General features: G+C 40.8%; 1 protein-coding gene across 2 annotated transcripts in view; it reads right to left on the bottom strand.

The window, feature by feature from the left end:
* The window catches only part of CELF2 (CUGBP Elav-like family member 2), a 550,097-nt gene that overhangs the window by 327,918 nt on the left and 199,427 nt on the right, over positions 1-22,752 (bottom strand). The window lies entirely within an intron of this gene.

Genomic DNA, 22,752 nt, shown 5'->3' with positions numbered 1-22,752 from the left:
AAAATGTGTGTCAACTTAAATCTTGTCAGCCCGACCCCAATCTGTCCTATTCCCCTATTCTGTGGAGCTCTTTGCAGAAGCCATTCCCACCCCAGGCTATGATCTTGTCAGATCTCACAAGTGAAACGGGGCCAGGTCTTTCCAGGACTGCAGGAGACACCTCTGGGGGAACCCCAGATGCTTCAGGAAGTTCTTGGTGGTGACACTACACGTAATATCGCCTTGAGTTCACACCAAATCCATGCCCACAGCAATGCTAAGGCCATAAGGCTTCTAAAACCCTTGAATTTTAAATAGGGAGGACTAGAAATTAAAATCACTTTTATAAACTCCAGAGACATGCCCCCATATGCATGACAGTGACAGTTACATTATCATGTCAGCTACTGAAGTTCTCAGCTCATACTCTGATACTATCAACATACATGAGATTTTCCCATCTTTCTTAAAAAAAAAGAAAGAAAAACCCCAAACACAGGATAAACACCCCCAGAACCCAGCAAGTTGAGTGTTGTTCTTGCTTTTTCCCTACCAGTGCTGAGGTTTATCTCCATACTTCCACATCTTTTCCTGACAGAAGTCTCCCTGGCCCTTCTTTGTTTTACTTCCAATAATGAAGAAGAAAAAAAATTTCTTCTATGTTTAGATGTCTTCTGCTCTGGTTTACTCCTCGTACTCGGTTCACAGTCACCTCCTCTTGCTTTTTTACTTGCCTTTTACATCATATTCCTCTTCCCCAGCTTGCTTTATTCTGGCAATTCTGGTCTGTCTTCATACACTTGCCTCCAGAAATACAGTTTCCTATTTCACCTCCCCTACTATCAATCAATAAAATTCAAACACAAGTATTTTATCCATTTCACAAAACTTTTTTAGTACATCAGGGCTGTCTCATAAAGCCCAGTTTCCCCCCAACCCATGTCAGCAGTGAACCTTGAATATACATAACAACCTAGTGCACAAAGTACCAATATATTGTAATATTCTGCTAAAACAAATTGGCACTTCAATTACTTCTTAGTTCATGTCTACATGCCACAGACTACTCAGATAGAAGTTGTTTTGACATAGACTGCACCCTCCCTCTTATTCAGCAAGAGACAAGAACACAATGTCCCAGAAAATAAGGCCAAGCATGAAGTTGGTACATAAGGAACAGTCAGTAATTTTATGTGTGACTCTCTGATAAGGACTTAGGACAGGTATTAGCTATACTGTTAATGGTTTTAATCTTTCAGCGCTGTTTATCTGAAAGGTTCCCACATCACTGACTTGGGGTGGAGAAAAAGATTAAACTAGCAAGTATAACAGAACTTGATCCTTCAAAAAAGAACTTTCAGCAGAAAAACACTGGGAAAAGATTGATTTTCAAAGTGAGTAATGGAAATCATAAATTCCTGTACTCTGTTTTAAAGTGTTTTCTACACCAACAAAAGCCCAGATCTGTCTTGTTGAGCTGTATAAAGCAAGCCAGCACATGTGAATTGTAGCATTTTTAGCTATCACTAAATAAGCTCTACTTGTTAGGTTTCTAATCACAGGTTTTCCACTGTTTTCTTTGGTTATTATGTCAGATGCATTCACAGGGATCTCAAAGAACAGTTGGAGCACTGCAGATATAGTACGTGTGCTCTCTGAAATTTCATTATGTATAGATTAACACCTCCAAACAGGCACCATCCCACACAATGGCAGCCAGAAGTAGAGAACAACAACAAAAAAAGCAAAGCCATAGACTTCAGACTGAAATATTTCCTTGTCTTAGGTTTGTTTTTTGAGTTGAGTTTACATACATGAAGAATTAATACTTTTATACTTCTTGTTTTTTTAACAAGCTGTAGATCTTTCTTTTCCCTATTATTTCCCTGAAAAAAACAAAGATTTTTATCCAATAATTAGGAATTGAAGAGATAAACAAAAACAGATCATGCCTTCACCAGCCTCCTGTGTTTTCACCAGGGAAAAATCACTAAGAACTTCACAAAACTTCCACTCTGATGGGTGGCTTCAAGAGCTGAGAAATAACTTGTCCAATCACAATATTAGCATTCACAGGAAGCTCCAGAAATTACATATACACACAGAGGGTTATTTAACTGCACGTTCTTTCATTTCCCCTGGATGAAATCACTACCACACTACAAAGAGATGTAATTAATTGGCACAGCAAACACACACAGACACACACAGGCAGCACCAGCCTGTCTGACTCTCTCCCGCGCTCAACCACTTTAAGCGCACAGACCATTTAGGTGGGGGCATCTCCTTGCCTTCCCCATCTCCGAAGTCCATCCAGAAATAATAAGTGACTCTGAATTTAGTTTTCCAGCTGCATTTTGTGTTCAAGGTAGCACTGCTCCAGCTCACACTCATTTTGTATTGCAGAATTGTTGATGTTGGAAAAGAACGTTAAGATTATTAAGTCCAGCCATTAACCCAGCACTGCCAAGCCCACCACTAATCTATGTCCCCAAGTACCACATGTCTTTTAAATCCCTCCAGGGATGGTGATTCCACCACTGCCCTGGGCAGCCGGTTCCAGTGCTTGACAACCCTTTCAGAGAAGAAATTTTTCCTAACATTGAAGCTAAAACTCCCCTGGTGCAAGTTAAGGCCATTTTCTCTTGTTCTATTGCTTGTTACTTGTGAGAAGAGACCAGCTCCCATCTGGCTACACCCTCCTGTCAGGGAGTTGTGGAGAGTGATTGTTGGGGTCCCTCCCCTGCCGTGTAGCCCTGGGAGAGGGGCCCTGAGGGCACAGACACGGGGCTTCCCTGCCCCTGCTCAGCCTCGTTCCCATGGGTTGGTTTGTGTTCCCTGCGCGGGCAGAAGGACCCTTGGTCCGGGGACTGGAACAGTTCCTCGGCAGAGCTCCGGCCATGTGGCTGGAGAAATAAACATCTCTGAAACATCTATCAAGAATCTGTCTGTCCGTATATATTTCCTTTCCATGGGACTCCTGGTTTGATATATGCGTGTTGCAGTATCCCCACTGCAACATAATGGTAGAGAATGCGGGCACCAGCAGCCCCGACAATTCCAACACGGGAGCGACCAAAGGAGAGAGCAAAGACGCAGCGAGACAGAAAACAGCAGCCACTCGGAAAAAGGAAAAGATCATAGTAACTAAGATCTTAGGGATAGTAAAATGGTATAATGTTAAGCAAAATTATGGTTTTATAACAAGGTGTGACAACCAGCAAGACATATTCGTGCATAGAACTGCTATTAAAAAGAATAACCCTGAAAAATGCATCCCAAGCTTGGCAGATGGAGAAGTCGTGGAATTCAAAATTATACGAGGTAGAAAAGGGTTACAAGCATCGCAGGTCACTGGGCCTGATGGTGTTCCTGTAAAAGGCAGTATATATGCAAAAAATCGTAGTCATGTTAGACAATATCTCCATTGTAAGCCCCCCCTACAGTCTCCCTTTCCTAATCCCACCTTTCCCTTTCACCCTATGTCCTATTACCCCCAGTGTATTCCCAATCCGTTTTTTCATCCATGGTTTCCCTCACAAAACCATGCTTTTGCCAACTGTTTCCCCAAAAATCCCTTTCCAATGCTGAGTGGGGGATGAAAAGGGGAAGGGAAGAAGTTAAACCCTCTCCTGCCTCAGTTTCCCCACAAAGCATGCTCAGAGAGTTCTGTCTCCCTTCTGTCAGCCCTAAGATGTTCCACAGAATCTGTTTGGACATTTAAAGACTCAGGAGGGTGGCTTGTTTTGTTTTGAAACTGTTCTTGTTACGTTTATCCAGTTGTTTTCATTCTCCTTTTATTAAAATAAAACGGGTGAGGTGTTGGGGTCCCTCCCCTGCCGTGTAGCCCTGGCAGAGGGGCCCTGAGGGCACAGACACGGGGTTTCCCTGCCCCTGCTCAGCCTCGTTCCCGTTGGTTGGTTTGTGTTCCCTGCGCGGGCAGAAGGACCCTTGGTCCCGTGACTGGAACAGTTCCTGGGCAGAGCTCCGGCCATGCGGCTGGAGAAATAAACATCTCTGAAACATCTAGCAAGAATCTGTCTGTCCATATATATTTCCTTTCCACGGGACTCCTGGTTTGATATATGCGTGTTGCAGTATCCCCACTGCAACAAGTGATAATGTCACCCCCAAGCCTCTTTTTCTCCAGGCTGAGCCTGCCCAGCTCCCTCAGCTGCTCCCCATAGGACTTGTGCTCCAGACCCTTCCCCAGCTCTGTTCCCTTCTCTGGACATGCTCCAGCCCCTCAGTGTCTTTCTTGACATGAGGGGCCCAGAACTGAACTCAGGGTTTGAGGTGTGGCCTCACCAGTGCCGAGTACAGGGGGATGATCTTATTATTAAAGACTGAGGCAAAGAAGGCATTAAATACCTCAGTATTTTCCTCATCCTTCACCACTGTATTTTCCCCTGCATCCAATAAAGGATGGAGATTCTCCTCAGCCCTTTTGTTGTTGCTGATGTACTTATAGAAACATTTTATTGTCCATTATGGCAGTAGCCAGATAAATTTCTAACTGGGTTTTGGCCATTCAGATTTTCTCCCTGTATAACCTCACAACAACCTTTTAGTCTTCCTGCATTGCTTGTCCCTTACTCCAAAGGTCACATACTCTCCTTTTTTATCTCTGAGTTCCTGCTAAAGCTCTCTGTTCAGCCAGGCCAGTCTTCCCCACCAGCTCATCTTTTGACACAGGGAAATCCTGTTCCAGGGTATTTAGGATTTCCTTCTTGAAGAATGTCCAGCCTTCCTGGTCAACTTTGCCTCTCAGGACTGCCTCCCAAGGGACTCTCTCAACCAGTATCCTAAACAGGCCAAAGCTTGCCCTCCAGAACAGTTCTGCTCATGCCCCTCCTTACTCCAAGAATCAAAAAGTATCATTTTGTGATCACTGTGCCCAAGATGGCCTCAGACTATCACACGATCCACAAGTCTTCCTCTGTTCACAAACAGCAGGTCCAGAGGGGCACCTTTCCTAGCTGGCTTCCTCACCAGCTATGTCAGGAAGTTCTTCCACACACTCCAGGGACCTCCTAGACTGCTTCCTCTCTGCTGTACTTTATTTCTGGTGTACACCTGGGTAAGTTGTAGTGCCCCATGAGAACATGGGCTAGTAATTGTGAGACCTTGTAATTGTGAGACCTTGTAATTTTCCCAGCTGCTTATTAAATGCTTTGTCTGTCTCTTCACCCCGGTTGGGTGGCCTAGAACAGAAACACACTAGGACGCCTGCCTTATTGACCTTTCCCCTGAGTCTTACCCATAAACGCTCATCCTGTCATCGCCAAGATCCAGACAATCAAAACACTCCCTAACCTATCCCATCACCTCTCTTTGCCTGTCCCTTCTGAACACTTTATTGCCATGCATTGCAGTGCTCCAGTTGTGTGTGTCATCCCACCACATTCCTGTGACGGCAATTATGTCATTGTTTTCCTGCTGCTCCTGGTTTCCAGCTCCTCCTGTGTGCTGCCCATGCTGCAGATGTCGGTGTAGATGCTGTTCCTTTGGGCTACTGATCCCACCATCTTTGTGGAGAGAAGCTCAAACTCCTCTGTGACCATTCTCAGGCACTTCCACGGTTTCTAAAACATCAGTTGTGTTTTTGCTACCACATAGATTTCCATGCCTGAGAAGGCAGAACAGAGGACCTCACTAACACACCTCAATCATTGGTGTGCTACTCCCGGCTTATTTCTTGTGAGCCTGGTTTTATCTCCCTCCCTCTTCAAATCTAGTTTAAACTTCTCTTAGTGAGCCTTGCTAACTCCTGTGCAAAGTTCCTTTCCCCGCTGGGAGACAGGTGTAACCACACTGTTTCCAGCAGGCCTTGCCTAATGTAAACAGATCCATGATCAAAACCCCCAAATTCTGCCAGAAATACCAGGCTCAGAGCCAGGTATTGATCTGCTGGCTCTTCCTGTTTCTTCCTGCATCATTCCCTGGGGTTGGAAGGATAGGGGAGAATGCTACTTGTGCTCCTAGTGCCTTACCCATTTGTTCCAAGGCCCTGAAATCTCTTTCAACCACCCTCAGACTTCTTGTTCAATTTTTTTTTATTGTTGCCTACCTGAAAAATCAATACTGAATAGTAATCACATCCTGGCTTGTACCAGACTAGGGAATTGTTCATCCCCCTGTGCTTGGACCCCACAGAGTGCTCAGACAGAGAACTGTCATATCTGCTCCTATGATCCAGCTAAACACAAAGGTGGGAGAAAGACAAGGGATTTGGTGAGTGGCAGAACCAAAGGGGCCTCTTTACCCTTTGATTTATGTGTCGAAGTTGCCCTCCCATGCAAATTTTTGAATACCAATACAGGTTGAAATCCTGACTTTACCTTGTACAGGCCACTTTTTCTCCTTTGCAATGCCCACTATTTTCATGGAAGTGGCAGAAATTAAATATACCTGAGACCTCTCTGCCTGTCAAATTTGGTTAAACTGTGTTAACTGGTGTAAAAAACCATAGAGACAAGAGATAGAAAAATAGGGGCTGACAGATAATTCAACTATATAATCCCTGCATCTTCAGTGAATGGGAGGGAGAGAAAAAAAGAAAAGAAAGGAAAAGGGAAAGAAAATAATATGAAAGAAAAGAGGGGCACTAAAAAAGCCCTGGCTACCACAACGTGTCAGGAATAACCACATACCAGGTTTTTCCTGTGGTCAGTCATTTAGATACAAACCCTTCATTGCAACATCAAAGGATGAAGCGTAGTTTGCACTGAAGGAAGGCAATAAAACCACCCCAAATATGAGAAGAAGGGTCAAAACAAACAAAAGCCAGATCTCAAATACCACAGGAAACCCCAAAACTCTTCCATAACTGACAGCTGACAAGCTTTGGATCAAGCTGACAACCAGTCAGCCTATGATCAATGCTTTGGGCTGACTATGATGAGTATAGCATCAAATAAAAAAAAAATTTAAAGCAGTTACTGCAGCTTAAGTGTGAATTCTGCACACCCAATACACCCCAGCAATTTTACCTGGGGACCCCTGAGCCCTAAAAAATAGTGGCTACTAAAACTCCACACCTGTGCTTAATTTCTCTTTGCTTGTGCTACAAGATTTCACCTCTGATACAACAAAGCTCTTAAGCACGTGGTTAACTTTAGGCACTCAGCAACTGCAAATGAAGGGGAAAAAATAAAAAATGCTTGTGCACTTAAGAGCTCATGATTTGTTAATCTTGCTGCTGCCTCTGGGCCTTTGTGAAGAGAAAAAACATCTGAAAGGAAAAAAAACCCCACCAATTTTAATTCTGAGCTTCTCTATGAATATAAAGTTGGTTGCTTTGAATTCTGTCATAAACCATTACATTTAAGTGTATAAAATTGTACACCAGGCAAACAGGCCTCTTTATTCCCTCCACTTGCTGTGGATGCAAGCAGAGGATCCAGCCTGTGCACAGAGCTTCTGTGTGAAACCTCCCACCAGCAGCAAGACACCAGCACCATTTTTTGATCACAGTGAATCAGCAGGATGGCTAAAAATCTTTGCTGATGCTATAGAATAAAAGAAAAAAAGGGGAAAAAAATCCTAGTATTTGAAATCCAGGCCTGATCACAGAAAGCTGCAAGAATTTACCCCAATTTCAAAAGGATTTGCCAAACAGGAGGCTCATGCCTTGGTTCAGCCTCTCACGCCTTGGCTGGGCCAAGACATGCCATCTGCTTCCCAGCAGCACTTGCTGAAAGTCTGTGGGAGTTCTGCATCCAAAGTGACAACGTGATGTGGCCCATTGTCCTCCACAAAGCGAGCGCCTACACTTTTAATGGATGTCACTTCAGGCAGGCATTTTGGGTGAAACAGAAAAGAAAAAAAATTAAAAATACAGCTAAGTGAATTTGGAGCTGAGGATTTGATCTGCATTCATTAGTCATCAGCATTCTCAGAGATAAAAGGTGATCCTGATTAACCTGCAGGAATTTTGACCTATCCCCACATGCACCTTGCATTACTGTCTCTTATTTCTGCTTCATCTTAGTGGGTGCTACTCTCTCCTCCATTCACTGAGAGAGGAGAAAGGTCCATTCAGGTACATTAGTAGAGACAGAGATTTAAGATGTGCAGCTATATCACCATGCTTCAAACTTAATAAATAATCTACAAATACTTTACCTGGCTGGAAAATTTCCAGACATGGAAAATTTCCAGACAATGTGTTTTATACTTCATTATTTCCAGGTAAGTCTCTCAGAAAGAGAAGGTTAGCCCATACAAACATATATCATGCTGATACAAATACATATTCTGTTCTCCTATTAGATTGATTTCTAAGTCAATTTGAGCAGTGTAAATTATTTTGGTGAAGTATACATCATTGCAAAACACATTATGGGATTTCCTGTGCACCTAAAGTCAGACAAAATGCCCTAAAGGATCTTGCTTACACAGTTTGGAGTTAAACTCTCTCTTTAATTATTTTTTCTTTTTTTTTGTTTGGGTTTTTTTTTTAAATTTATGCTTTGCCATATTCATCATTGCTTCCCATCAATGCAGCTGACATGGGTTATTGCATTACATATGCCAGCAGACTCCTACCTCTTATAGACTGCTGCCTACATACTACAAATGTTTATTATTCTCAATGCACCAAGTGCCAGCTAAATCAATAGTTCAAAAGCCTTGTTCAAGTCAAATGGACTTTACAAAGTACTGCACTGTAATAAACACACAGAGGCAGAATGTTTCCCCAATTGCTTACATGACACAACACTTATCGCATAAAGTAATACAACCACCAGGTTTTTCTGACTATGCAGAGTCCCAGTTAAGTCAAGAATGAAATTATCCTATTAATCACAGATGAATGGGGTGTATTGACAATGACATACAGTAAGTAAAGTGATAAAAGTGAAATACTGTGACAAAAATCCTCACAGAGATCACTCCTAAGGTGTTGGGCACTGTAGTGATTTTCACTGGTCTCCATTTCCTACTCAGCCAAATTTCCTCGCATTAAGGGTTTTATAGGTTCCAGAGAGTTTAAAGAACCATCAAGACAAAAAATGTCTACTAAATTGCAATGAAAGCAATAAACTTTCTTCTCCTGTGCCTAGATCCCCTCCACATCCCCACTAATCGTCCTGCTTCACAAACCATGTTGTTGGTTTGCGTGAAGTTTTACTGAACCAAGACCAGGATCAAGAGGTATTCAGCACCAGGATAGGCACTCTCATGGACTGAAGGAGCCAGGCAAAAGGGTGAGACTTCCAACACGACCTGCAATTAAGTCAATCTGGCTTATTTATATAGAGATGATGGAAGATCTTAAACTTTTGCCCTAAATTGTTTTGCATCATTGAGCTCAATCCAGGTTCAAGCCCAGCTGAATGTTTAAAGTAAAATGGATCACAAACATCCTTAAAACTCAAGGGTTTTCTCAAACTTATTCAGGCTTTATTAAAATCCCATGCAAAATAAGAATAATAATTACCACAGGGCAATTCATCCTTTCTTTTTCCTGTTCTATTAGCAGATTTCAGTCAAAACAGAGCAGTGACTCCAGCTCTCTTTAAATAGTTGGCAAAAGAGTTATCATCGTTATCTGCCAGGGATGGCATTGTAAGTACCAGCCTGCCCACTTCCTATCAATCAGATAGTACTGGCAGAGCAATAAAGAAAGAGTGAGATAAGAAGGAAACATCTGTCAAGCAACATCCCAGACAAGCGAGAAAGAAGGAAAGCAGTCTGGAAAAAGAAGAGTATAACAACAAAAAATTACCAGCAAGTAATTTTCCCAGTGTGGTACATTCCTTTTTCTCCCACTCTATGAATAGAAATTGGTCAGATAGCCCCAGTAGTGAGTTTGCTATTTGAGGCAACTTCTGGCTGAAAGGATTTTTTAGTGACAGATCATGTCTGAGGAGCCACACTTTGGCTGGTTTGACAGCTTTCAAGGCAGTTTCCCAGCACTCAAGCCACTTGAAGGAGTCATGACACTTCACATTTACAATGTACATGTTAGATAGCAGCAGCCAAGCTGATGTGCACAAAACACAGCAGTCCTTCCCTCCAAGGAAAAAAAAAACGACCTCAAGACTTCGGTCACTTCTATGGGCACTTGAAGCACTAGAATGATTGCACCCTTTATACAAAACTAAAGGCAGAAAAGGTGATGTCTAGAGGCATCTCTAACAGCTGCATGGAAAAAAAAAATCTTATTTTCTTGAGGCTGTTTTGAGTAGCCACAGGATGAGCAGGCTGTTGAGTGCCTTGTGGTTATCACAAAACATTTTGGGTGGTAGTGAGAGAAGAGCTTGAGTTGTCTAACAATAGAGATTAAATGTTGAGAGATCAAGAAAAAGAGGCAAATTTCATTCTGATGTATGTGAAAAAGATAAATGTGACAGAGATGTACACAATATTCTTTGAATTCTCAAGCTCATTTTATTCAAGTTTATTTATTTGCATAAGAAGCCTTTTAGGGCTGAACTCGCTATAGCACAGGAAAGGTGGGTCTGATAAGTACAGGGAACTGTGTTGCCTTTTTTTCTTTCTTTTTATAATAGTTCTTGACATATTTATTTTAAAACTAAATATTCTAAATACTAATAAACTGAATAATTCCTAAATAAAGTAAAAAGAAAAAAATGCAGTAATTGTCTGCTAAACTGGTGATAACATTAAATTCATGTCCCTTGCATTGTCTTCCTTCTATCACTGGCCCTGCCTTATAATATAATTAATATATTATGGAAATAATATAATTTAATAAGAAAAAAATTCCACCCCAAATTAAATAAAACACTACCCTCTACATTGCTGAGTTTTCTCCAAATTTGCTTTTGATTAGGACATACTTAGACAGGAATCTCTTATGAGTGTCACTGGCTGCTTACACATATAAATAGACTAAATGGGAATGAACAAGAGAGGGTTTTTTCTCCCTTTCAGTTTATAAGGAAACAGTTCGTAAATACTAGAATACAAGGCATTTTAATTTAAAGATGATAAAAACAAGGCATGAAGTAAACCTAAATTTGAACTGTCAGCTCACCCACACTGCAAGACAGAAACCACAAGAATTTCAGGCTGGGGTTGAATAAGATTTCATGCTTACCCAGGTCAAAGTCATAAAATTTTTAAATGTATGTTTTGGAAAGACAGAATACAGGATTATCAGCTCCTTCACTTTTATTGCAAGTCCCATGGTAGCACTTAGGAGGATGCTTTTTTATTTTTGTTTTGTTTGCTTTACAAATAAGTTTCTAAGATTCCCTTTAACTGAGAGGAAAAAAACCAACCCCCAAACGAAATTAGCAACTTAACATCCCTGTATACCTTCAAGGATTTGAAAAACCTTCTTCCCAGTTTCTTCTGAGGACCCATGCTGTAATGTTTTTGTGACACTCTCCTAACAACCTCGTTACCTATGCTGGAATGGGTGGATTGCAGTCTTCATCCAGATAATGCCTGCTTTTCTCAGCACGTTTTCGGCTTTGCCATCACTTGGGAAGAAGGAGGTATTTTTCTTGGACACTGGAGGAAGACAGCAGCTGGTTTTCAGAGTGACAGTATTCCAGGGTGCACCCATGGCTGTGACCCTGGATCTGAGTCATGAGAGACCTGGACCCTGGCTCGCTGCAGAATGGGTGCTGCTTGCAGGAGTTCAACAACTTCCAGCATCTATTTACTCCTTGTTTAAGAGTCTGGGACTGCAGTAGACCATGAGTGTCCCTTAAGACACTCATTCCTCAGAGTTTACTGGGTTTGGATTGCTCCAGTGTTTTCTACCTCAGGGATTTTCATGTTTTTAAATGTTTGCCACAAAAGGCCTCAGCTGGGAGGTAAAATATCCATTTTGGGTTCCTCCCTGCCTCACTTCAACTCTTTCCTCTTCCCTCTTGAGGGGGAAGTAAAAGCAACATGGTAGCTGAAAAAGTCCTGCATCCATGGGTCCTTCTTCGGGTGTGTTATGGGAAGTGACAGTGTTTATTTTCCATTAGGAGGAAGTGCATTGTTGTGCATGGAAGGAATTAATTGCTTTCCTTTGATTACCTAAAGGCTGACCACCTGTGGGTACAATCAGCATTGTTTTCCTCTCTTGATGTAAACAAGAAAGTAATTGAAAGCCTGATATGCACCCAGCAGTAAAAAAAACAAGTAGGAAGGAGCAGGTCTGTAGCAGTGCTTTGGCCTGTCTTACTCTTTCCAGTTGCTATAGATAAAAGATTTAGCATTTAAAAAAAGGGAGAAATTTTCTTACAAATTGGGGTGATCTCAGTTACCAAACTGACATTATGTTCTTGAAACAGTCTGAAAAAGCCTATTGTTCTCCAAGCCACAGAGTCACATTCAACCATAGGTAGGTTGCAAAAAAATACTTCAAAGCTCAACCCAGGATCTTGCTCACTTGCAGCTCAGCCAACATGGGACTTGCAGCTACATGGGACCCTCGCCTGCACCTGACAAAAGGTGAGTTCTCAAGCTTTTCAAAAGTTTTCACAAGTTTTTACAAAGTAAATTACACAAGGGTGCTGAAGAATTGTAATTTATACAGAGGTTGCTGTGGAGAATTAGCCCTGGAAACCCTGAATAAACCCTGACACTGAAACATGTTCACAGCAATAAAAACAGCAAGATGGATGGGTGGTAAGAAACCCAGCTCTGTTTCTTTCCTGGCTCCAGTCACGTATCCTATAGTCCAATCAAGTTAAATGGCAAATTCAAGTGGCTGCTTCACATCATAATCTAAGAGAAAGAAACTAAATTATTTTAAAAATACAGATTTTGCACAAAGAATTATTTACTGATGAGTGTTATTTACTCAGTCAAGGATCTTATCATCTCCAGGTACAGTATCAGTACTGCCATCCCATCTGCTGGACAGTACATTTTCAGTGCAATGAGAGAACTGTGAAAAAACCCTCACATGGAGATTTCTTGGGACAAAGTCAATATGTTTGGATATGCAGATAATGTCCAAGCACAGACTGGGTAACAGCAAAAAACCAAACCACTCTTCTTTTATTGTCTCATCAGCCAGCCAGATGGATGGGATCTTTCAACATATTCCATGCTGGATGCTTTCTTTGAGCCTTTCCTGCATCAGCAGGGGAGGTTTCCAAAACATAGGCTACAGGCACATGACTCAAAGTTTTGCAATACAACAAATTCAATGAGAAAACATGGAAGATAAACTATCATCCAAGTGGACAGTATCTATTTGTTTTCATTACAGCTCAGAGTAGCCAGGCTGAAAGAGTTCTTTCTGCAGGCAAGTCCTAATACACCACTTCAGTGTGGACATGGTGGGAAGACGCTGTTTAGTCTTGAAAGACACATTCAGCTGTGGGAAGGGGAAGGCGGGGAGACCACTTGGATCACAGGAAACATAAACACAGGGTCACCATATTTACAAAGCCCAATGAGAAATGGGATGTTTTGTTCCACAAAAGGAATTTTTAGCACAACATTGTTTACCCAGAACTGGTGAAGTTTCAGGCACCAAGTTACCACAAAGTTATGAGACAATTAGAGAGAGCCCAGAAGACAACAAGAGAAATGGTCCAAGTTCCAAATGCTATGACCTACAGGTAGCAAAAAATGGAAGAGCTGGGTTTGCTGTGATGATCTGGAGAGTAGATGGGCAAGGGAAGCTTCAACATCTTCAAAAGCTGCAGACCTGCTTCTGTGTCTTTCAAATACAGGAAAGGCTTCTACAAAAAGATAAGAAAAATATGTTCTCTGTGCCCAGAGTGACAGGAATGCAGAATTCACTTAACATTTAGTAGCAAATGTCTGACTTGCGTATTACCAGTGTCATAGGTAGGCATAAAGTTTAGATCCCAGTAAACATTGACTTTCCTTATGGTTTGTGTCCCCTGGAGCTTTATTTCACATGCATGAAGTCAAATCCTACAGTCCAAAGAAAGGCTGCTATCCTATAAAAGAAGACTAACAGCATCAGAAATGTTTAGGTTTGGCAGCTTAGCAGATGTAGGGAGGCATCTACGATGCAGGCAGTGGAAGGGAGGAAGTAATTAATCAGCTGCAGCTCAAAGATTTTCTTGTTATATATAGGACAAGATTCACAAGGAGGTGAAAAGTTACATGATGGCAGGGACATTTTTTTTTACATTGGAAAACTAAGATACATGGAAGATGAATTTCTACAGAGCTGCAAAAAAACCCTCTCTGCAAATCTCATAGAATAAAATACAGAGTTAGAGGAGTAGTTAGAAGAATGCACAGTACCCAAAGATGAAAATGATATTAACATGCTGCCACATACACAAGACAAAAAAATCAAAGGTCAACAGTAAATAAATTTTTAATCTTTCACAATTATTAAACTGGTCTGGATATCAATTTGTAACACAGATTAATATAGATTTTGATCTGAAATTCTTTTCATGGTTGCTGAAGCAGTAACCATGGACAGGAAAGCTGAGTTATTGCTCATGCAATGGCAAGTACATACATCATATTTCACCTAGCATGATTGTTCACTGTTCTGTCCAATACTGCTCTCCTGCCAACACTGAATTTTTGCCAGTTATTTTTCCTCAGCTGATTTATTCACCCCAAAGCCAGATCTTTTAGCTAAAACAAAATCAAAGTGAAATCATCTGCTTCTCCAATTTCAACAGCTGTACATTCCAGTTTTGCAGAGAAGGAGAAGAGAAAAAAGTATCCTGCTGGATACTTTTTTATCTACTAAAGGCAAGACACCTTACAGCAAAGAAGCACCTTCAACACGCATGGGTAAGTCCCTTACACTTTTTAGAAAACAATCAAGTTACAGGTCAGTGAATCAATGTTTTCCTCACTGAGGTCAATACTGAGCAGTGTAGGATTTGTATAGGCAATCAGGTAGTTGATTAGATGCAGGGGTGATCACTAATGCTTAAGCTATTTATGTTTGAGTGACTGTTCAGGGAATGTGGCAAATGCTGTCTTGTTGGAAGGAATCACAGGGTGAACTTTTTATAAAATGCCCTTCTGACACCTTGTGCTTAGAGCTTCGACTAAAAATATTTTATGTATTTTGTGTTTGAAATACCAAGATGAAACAGACTTTAATTCCTTTCTGGACCAGGAATTCAGAGAGAGGTCATAATAGATGGATGTGATTAGAAAAAGAGATGGGAAAATTTTGAAGCAAAATCTTTATGAATATATTATAAGTTTACCTCGTTTATATCCCTATAAAGCAGCAAGATTTTAGGCATCTCAGTTCAACAAGCGAAGCAACTACTTAGGTGCAAGTAGCACCCTCTGAAACAGGTCTGTGTTGCAGCTGCATTCAAAAAATGGACAAGTTGAGGCACAGGAAATTAAATTATTCTACATAGATCACAGACACCATTTGTGACATTTGACATGGAAACCTGACCCTGAGCACCAGCCTAGGAACACAAGCCAAGAACTTAAGAAGGGTTTGGTAAGACTCTCAGCATGCAGGCGCTTACACGCAGGGACCTCTTCACCTTCGGAGGAGAATTACGCTTTTAGGTAATGCCTGTGTCCAATTTCTGCTGAAGTCAGTTACACACAAATAAATGACCCCTTTAGTTCCACACAGAGGCTGGAAAGAGTTTAAAAAAAAAATAAGAAAAGAAAAAAGCGTGTGGATGGAAGGAAGAAGAGGAGACAAAGGCCATCTTGCAGCACAAGGAAACAGAACAATTAAGTTTTACAAACTCCCTTTTCCCCTGCACCCCCCATGATTAATGACCATGCTTTACTTGCCTTAAGGAGTGGGCCCAAGGCTTGTGTATCAGTTTTTACAATCTGTTTTTAATGTGGAAAGATAATAACTGTGCAAAATGGAGCAGGCTGTATAAAAATTCTCTCTGCAAATGTGATTACACATAAAACCCATAAAAATTGTACAAAGCGATAGATGAACCAAAACTGAACAGCTGTAGTTTTTCATTATTTTGGAACTGAGCAGAAAGAGTGTATGTATGGAGAATGACTTCAATTTTTTTAATCTTCTGGACTTAATTGAATTATACATCTGCTGGGAATTTAAAATTTCAGGAGGAATATCACATTTCTGCTAAATTGAATTCTATATTGCTGAAATGAAGAACTGTCTGTGAAATATTAGCAATAACATTGATATATTTCAATAAACCCCTAGCAGTATAGTTCAAAATAATGTGGCACAGTTATACAGAGATACACATACATAAAACTTATTACAACTAAGATCACTGGTAACCTCAAGACATTTTTAGCCCAGAGGACAAATTGAATACAGTGTCATGGCTTTTATGTTTATATTAGGCATTAGACAAATAAATTAATGATTTGACCACTTCATGGCTGCTGCAGAAACAATTCTTGCACGGCTCTGCTCTGTTTCGTAAAATGTTTTTATTTCTGAAGAAGAGAAAAAAAAAACCCAATACCAAAACCCAAACCATTAAGTGTTCCAATTCTAATACAGCTGGAGAGTTCAATATTGTCTAGGGGAAAAACATTGAAAGAAAATGTGCTTGGACAGTTCTCAATCAGTGCAGCACATAGACGAAAGTGAACGGATGGACTTTGCAGACAACACAAAATTTTGGACGTGGCATTAAGCACTACCACAAAAGCATTTCTTGAAAGATATATCAGGCTATTTTATAGTGTGAAGAAGTCATCTTAAAACTGTTTAGTTTTATTTAAGAGAGAAATAATATGGAGGAAAACAGAGAAGACCGGTAAAAACCACAGTGAAGATTGGCCATGTACCTCAGGTGACAGAAATAACTTCCTGGATTCACTTGAATGCTATACCTGCTGCTGAAGCAGGCCCTGGCCCTTGTAGGTTCTCCATCACAACCAGCTCCTTTAGTACTACAAAGGCAAATGGTTTCCACACAACCTTGGTGAATCAGAACAATCTCGGCTGTGGCAGGATTACTCAAAATCCTGCTGCTGACCAGTTCAGCCCTGCAAGAACTTTGGGTTGGGGCATTCCCTCCCTTCTGTGATTTCAAAGAAAACAGTCTAAGGTGTTATAAGCTCCAAGAGGAACATCACCAACATGGGAACATCTGTGGCTGGAGCCAAAATGCTGCATTTTGGGGCGATTCAGTACATGGTCTGATTGAGCAGGTGCAGTTAGACCTGACCTTGTCGGTCCCAGGTGAATAAATTCCACTTCTACCCTGCATGCTGCTGTCTGCACGCCCCATAAACATTGCAGAGTTAAAACAAAGAAAACCACCCCTCAAATGCTGGATTATCTGCAGTGCGTCAATATGGCTGCTACAAAGAGCCCAAATTGTAACACATCTTATTAAATACCCTGGCCAAAACCCAGTTCTCTTATCACGTAGTGTAGTTTAAATAGAAGGTGTCATTAGAAGAGCTGCGTTTACTCGCTGAAGAAAAAGCAAACGAGTAATGTAAGACATTGCCAGCACTATTGTTAAACATGCCAAGCTTTTTTTTTTTGGAAAGGGTCAAGAAAGCTTGCTAAATTCTCCCTGAAGACGCACATATACCAAAAAAAAAAAAAAAAAAAGAAATTGCTATTGCAACAGAACAACTTAATTAATAAACATTGATTGTGTCATTGACTGCTGCAAATTGTATTAAATATTAACAACAACATTTTGTATATTTTATATTACTCATGAAAGTTTTATACCTTTGCCCTACAGCAGCCGTAGATTTTACATAAGCTTGCAAAGCAAGTGACAAACTCTTAAGTAGTTCTGGGCACTTCTATAAATATTAGCTGCACATTATTATAAACAGATATAATGCCTTAACTTATATCTGTCTATATTGTGAGGGTGGTGAGTCCCTGGCACAGGTTGCCCAGAGAAGTGTGGATGTCCCATCCCTGGAAGTGTCCAAAACCAGGGAAGATGGAGCTTTCAGAAACCTGGTCTAGTGGAAGGTGCCCCCATGGCAGGGAGGTTGGAACTAGTTGGCCTTTAAGGTCCTTTCCAATCCAAACTCTCCCATGACTGATGATAAGAAGGTTATTTTCAAAACCAACAGACTTCAAGCCTGGAACTGCTGCCTTGGAACTTGACAGCAACGCCTGAAAGTCCCAGGCTGTGCAGTGGTGGAGCCACTGGGCACTGAGACTGCTACCAGGCACATCATTTCTGTGATACCAGCTCTGGCTTCACTTTGTCTTGTCTGGGGCTATTATGTCTTCATTGATCAGGGTTGTGGAAAACCACGAGTGTTGGCTGCAGATCTGGGGACACACTGGGGACAGTGACCATGCTGTCACTTTTCAGCAAGGCGCCACACTGTCCTTGGATGGAGGGCAACCACAAATGGGACAGACAAGCTGTTCAAAGACTATGGATGAAGGGGCATCTTCACTGACCTACAAAGAAGGAAATTCCTAAGAAAATAGCATTGCTTTTCACAGTGGCTCACCACCTCTATGCTTTTCATTAAAAATCACTTAAAGCACTCCTGCAAACAGCCCAGCTTAAAGCATCCATCCCTGCAGAGGACAGGAACAGCTGTTAAACAGCACACAGCCATGCAATACAGAAAGATTTTACCACAGCAACAAAAATACTGTATCTAATCCAAACTGTGAGGGAACTGAGATAGGGAAATCATTATCCTTTCTGGAACGCTGCCAGAACACGGCCAGCATGTGTGAGTGTGTTAGACACCCACAATCTTACCAAAATAAAGAGGAATTCTACTGATTATGTGTGACCAGGCCTTAAAGCATTCATATCTTGGAGAATGATAGCGGAATGGAGTGTTCGTTTTTCTATTATCTTAGCCTTTTTTTAATGGCAGCAATTGGAAAAATTGTGCTGCTAACATGTTTTTTCCAAAGGGATAGTGTTAATGGAGAAATAGTGGCATCCAGGTTTTATTAATTAGTCTGGAAAAGCAATTTAGATGATGAGACATCTGCAGATGACAGTACCTCATTTCAGTCTGTTTTCATAAATGGAAGGTTTCTCTTCTTTCTTGCCTCCAATACATCTCACCTTTAAATTATTGTTCTTTTTGTCTGTCTTTTTATTTTTTTTTAAATAAAATAGAGACCAAAGAATTAAAAAACACACTAACCTCAGGTGGAAATTATATCAATTAAAGTTTTTTTTTGTAACGAGTACAGATCAGAGTCAAAATAATTTTCTTTTTCTTTAACCAATGTAAAAACTTTGAAAATCAGACATGAAAGATTTTGAAAGGCTCGGGTAACCAGGCAAGGGATGTCACTGACTTTGGATTTCAGCTTTAAGCAAAATACAAGTTAGTCTCTCTTTTGAGGCACATTCCTGTTCATGGCACTAATTCTACAAAAAAGCATTTTTAAGGTGACCTCCTCAAAAGAGACGGGACAAACCTACACCTTGGTGATGGGGGATTTTTGTATAGTCTAGTTTGCTTTTTGATTTTCCTGTGCTTCATTTCACAACCTAAACATTCCATTAGGGAGTATTTCAGCCCTATCATCTAATACTGTCCAAAATTAGGCAGAGACAATTACACATCACTTTTATAATTAATGTATATAATTTCTGAGGAGCATAGAGACAAAAAAATATTATACCATGCTTCCCCCTGAAAAATCCTCAAGCAATAAACCACCAAATAACCCCAGAAAGTCAAACACTGTGTCCATTCCTGCTACTATGTGATTCATTATGTCTTTTACCTACTTCCACAAAAATATTGGAAAATATATTACTCCCTACTGCTCGAGAACTGAAGGGGAAGTGTTTCATATAAGCACATGTAGCAGACCAGAGGGCATGCTCATTCCTGCCAGAGAATTTGACAGGTTCAGTAAACTATTTATGTACCTGTACGCAACACCTCCAGACACAGACAGTGAACCGAGTGGATTCAACCATCTTTCCTACTGGCCTGTAAGTAAATTAAATCTGCATCTTGACCATGTTGCCTGGAAGAGGTTATTAAATTATTTACAGGGCAATAACAGGTAACTGCACTTTACAGCAGTTTGTAGACAGCTACTGTACCATTTTGAACTAAGAAAATATGGACTGTAGCAGCCAGGATTCATTCAAAAAGAGTAAAAAAATACCATGCAAACCCAGAAGTATTTCTCCCCATGTTTTTCTCCAAGTCTCCTCAAGTCCCTGTGTCACAGCTATTCTTGTCATATAGTCAGCAGAACATGCAGCATCTGAAAACAGGATATTGCTGGAATACCATCTGATCTCGGAATTTGAAGGTTGCCCTGTTTTATCCTTAGAGCCCATTTTCAGGGACTCAGGTTACCTCTGTCTCCCCTTTGCCTAACACTGGTCTCCTTTTTAAGCTTTTGAGTACGTTCTCAGTTTTAAGTGTCAAGAAGAATTGGAATATGAGTAGCAAGAAACTGAAATCCTGACCAGGTCAGGAATTTAAGAGTCTAAAATAATTTGTCAGGAATGTCACTTTAAATAGACTTTTAGCCACCTGGACAAATGTCCTTGGATGCTCTTGCTTTCTAAAGTTGCCATCTTCCTTAGAGAACAGTAGAAAAAACACCAAAGTTATTTTCTTGTGTCTTCACTCTACCACACCTGCTTTGCTCCAGACAAGCATTTACCATTGGAAGATACTTTGGGACACTTTTTGCATGAGAAATTTCAAGTCAAGCTGTGCTGTAGCATTGCATAGGCAGGTAGGTGTCCACATGTCTGCATGCAAATCCACGTGCTCCACAGCAGCCAGCTGGAATGGGCCACGCAGGGATTTACAGAGTTCTTGGAGAATTAACACGCTGGTACAGGATGCAAGAATTATCAGGGCGATGGAAACTGCGAGTGCCCAGAGCCACAGGAGGAGCCGAAGGTCCCTGCTGGCTTTCTGCCCAGGATTCAGGGCAGGGAATGGATCACAATAAACACAGCTAGCACAGCTCTGGCTGACAAGCAGGGGCTCCTTTTACTTACTGAGGGTTGCTGTTGAACAGCAAGTTGCAAACAAATTAGGGTTTCAGATTTGGATTCTGTTAATTAGATATATCCCTTGCTGTATGTGACCACAACACTGGACACCCCAGCTCAGAGCTTATCCATTCTTGGCTTCCACCAGCTCGCTCGGTAGTGAGCCATTGTGGGTTTGGCTTTCTTACCTTCAGTTTTGCAGCTTTATATTCCTAAAAGTGTCACTGGCAGGCATGAACTGTGGTTCTCATTCTGATCACAGCAGAATCCCAACCCTGCATGTCAAGTCACCTGCCATCTCTGTATAGTGCGTTTAATTAAGGAGCATTGTGTGAAAGTAGGAGCTGGGAGAAAAAAAGTTGAATTTGCCCTAATTGCACATCAAAATAAAAAATTATGCTTATTGAGAGAAATCAATGTAAAAGCCCTTTCTCTGAAGAGTGAACATAGGGCTAAATCCTTGGGCTCATTTATTTCAATCAGGAAGAGAAATGATTGTTAAACAAAGTTCCCAAAGTTCAATTTTTTCACTTCCAGATAATAACATTTTCCCACAGCGATGCAGAGGGCTTGTGCTTTTCCATAGTACATTTCCTGGAAAGTTTATTTGCTTTTAAGAGAAATTTTTTTCTGGCAAGAAACTATTAGTTTACTTTTTGAGAAAATATTTCAAGAGTTTCCAGGGTGGGATAGATCCTCTACTCTGGCTGACCACAGAGGAAGCATCATCTTTTTTGCAGCACATGTTTACATACCTAAATTCTCCTGTGCTTTGTTTTTTTAGATATATTGGTGACATACTAGGTGTTTGGGTTTTTTTTTTCAGGATTTGAAGAAGTATTTGAAGGACTATAAATAGTACATGTTTCCCTCTCCTGTAGAAGATAAGCACCATCCCCTTAGATCATATAAACCTTCCCCTCCCATCAGTAAAAAAAGCTCCCACCACGACCAATGGATTGCCACTTTGCCCAACAGCAGCTGTTCCAGTTTGAAGCAACATTCTTTGTTTTTAATACTCCTTGCTCTTTTCAGAGCAAGCCAGAGAGTTATAAATCCAAATTTTGAAGTTCTGGAAAAGGAAAATGGAAGAAGTTTTATGTGATGTGCTATGCACACTAATCACAAAGACAGACAAGGCTAAAAGATGTGGTGAAGGCTTCAGTGCAAAACACACACTTCTGCTCTTTTACCTTCTCCAAAACTTAAAGTATCTAATGCCCTTGAAGGGTTATATTTGGAAGAATCAGAAAAATCATACAACAGTTAGTGAAATCATTAATTAAAAGCAGGTATCATTATACCTTTTCATTGGTATATAAGCACAGCTATCTAAGAAACACTCTACAATGATAAAAATTGTGTTTTAGTTAATTAGATATTCCTACTTCTCAGGCAAGGTCCTCTATAGTGAGACACATCTCAATTCTCAATTTAAACTATTTGAGTATGATATTGGAAATGAGTGCTGAAAACACAGTAATGGATGAGTGTGGAAGACAAAAGACTATGAACAGCTATGAGAATTGAATTTACTCTCTTTGCAATAAGATTGTTTTATCTGCCTGGATTCACAGGACTTGGTTGAGAGCCGGGTGGCTTACAGGTGTTAAACTAGCCATTGCCAGGCTATCAAGGCTTCTCCAAATGCAGAGGAAATATTTTTCTACTTCACAGCAGGAGCTGCATGCATGAAAAATCTCAGGCAAATTGGATTTATCTGACTTTACTTTTCTTCTTCAGTGAAGATGTGGAAAGATGATGATTAAGCAAACAGTTTCCTCCTACATTTTCATTCCAAATTGTTTCCACAGGCTCAAGTCTCAAATGACATGTGCCTTTTTTGGCTTGTCTAATGCTGGAGTAAGTAGATCTGTGCATCCCTCTCCACTCCCTGAAAGACTAAAATTAGTTTTCAGGG

This window comes from Corvus cornix, chromosome 1A (genome assembly GCF_000738735.6).
Source record: "Corvus cornix cornix isolate S_Up_H32 chromosome 1A, ASM73873v5, whole genome shotgun sequence".
In the NCBI taxonomy this organism is placed as follows: domain Eukaryota; kingdom Metazoa; phylum Chordata; class Aves; order Passeriformes; family Corvidae; genus Corvus; species Corvus cornix.
This window is presented reverse-complemented; position numbering and strand designations above follow the sequence as displayed.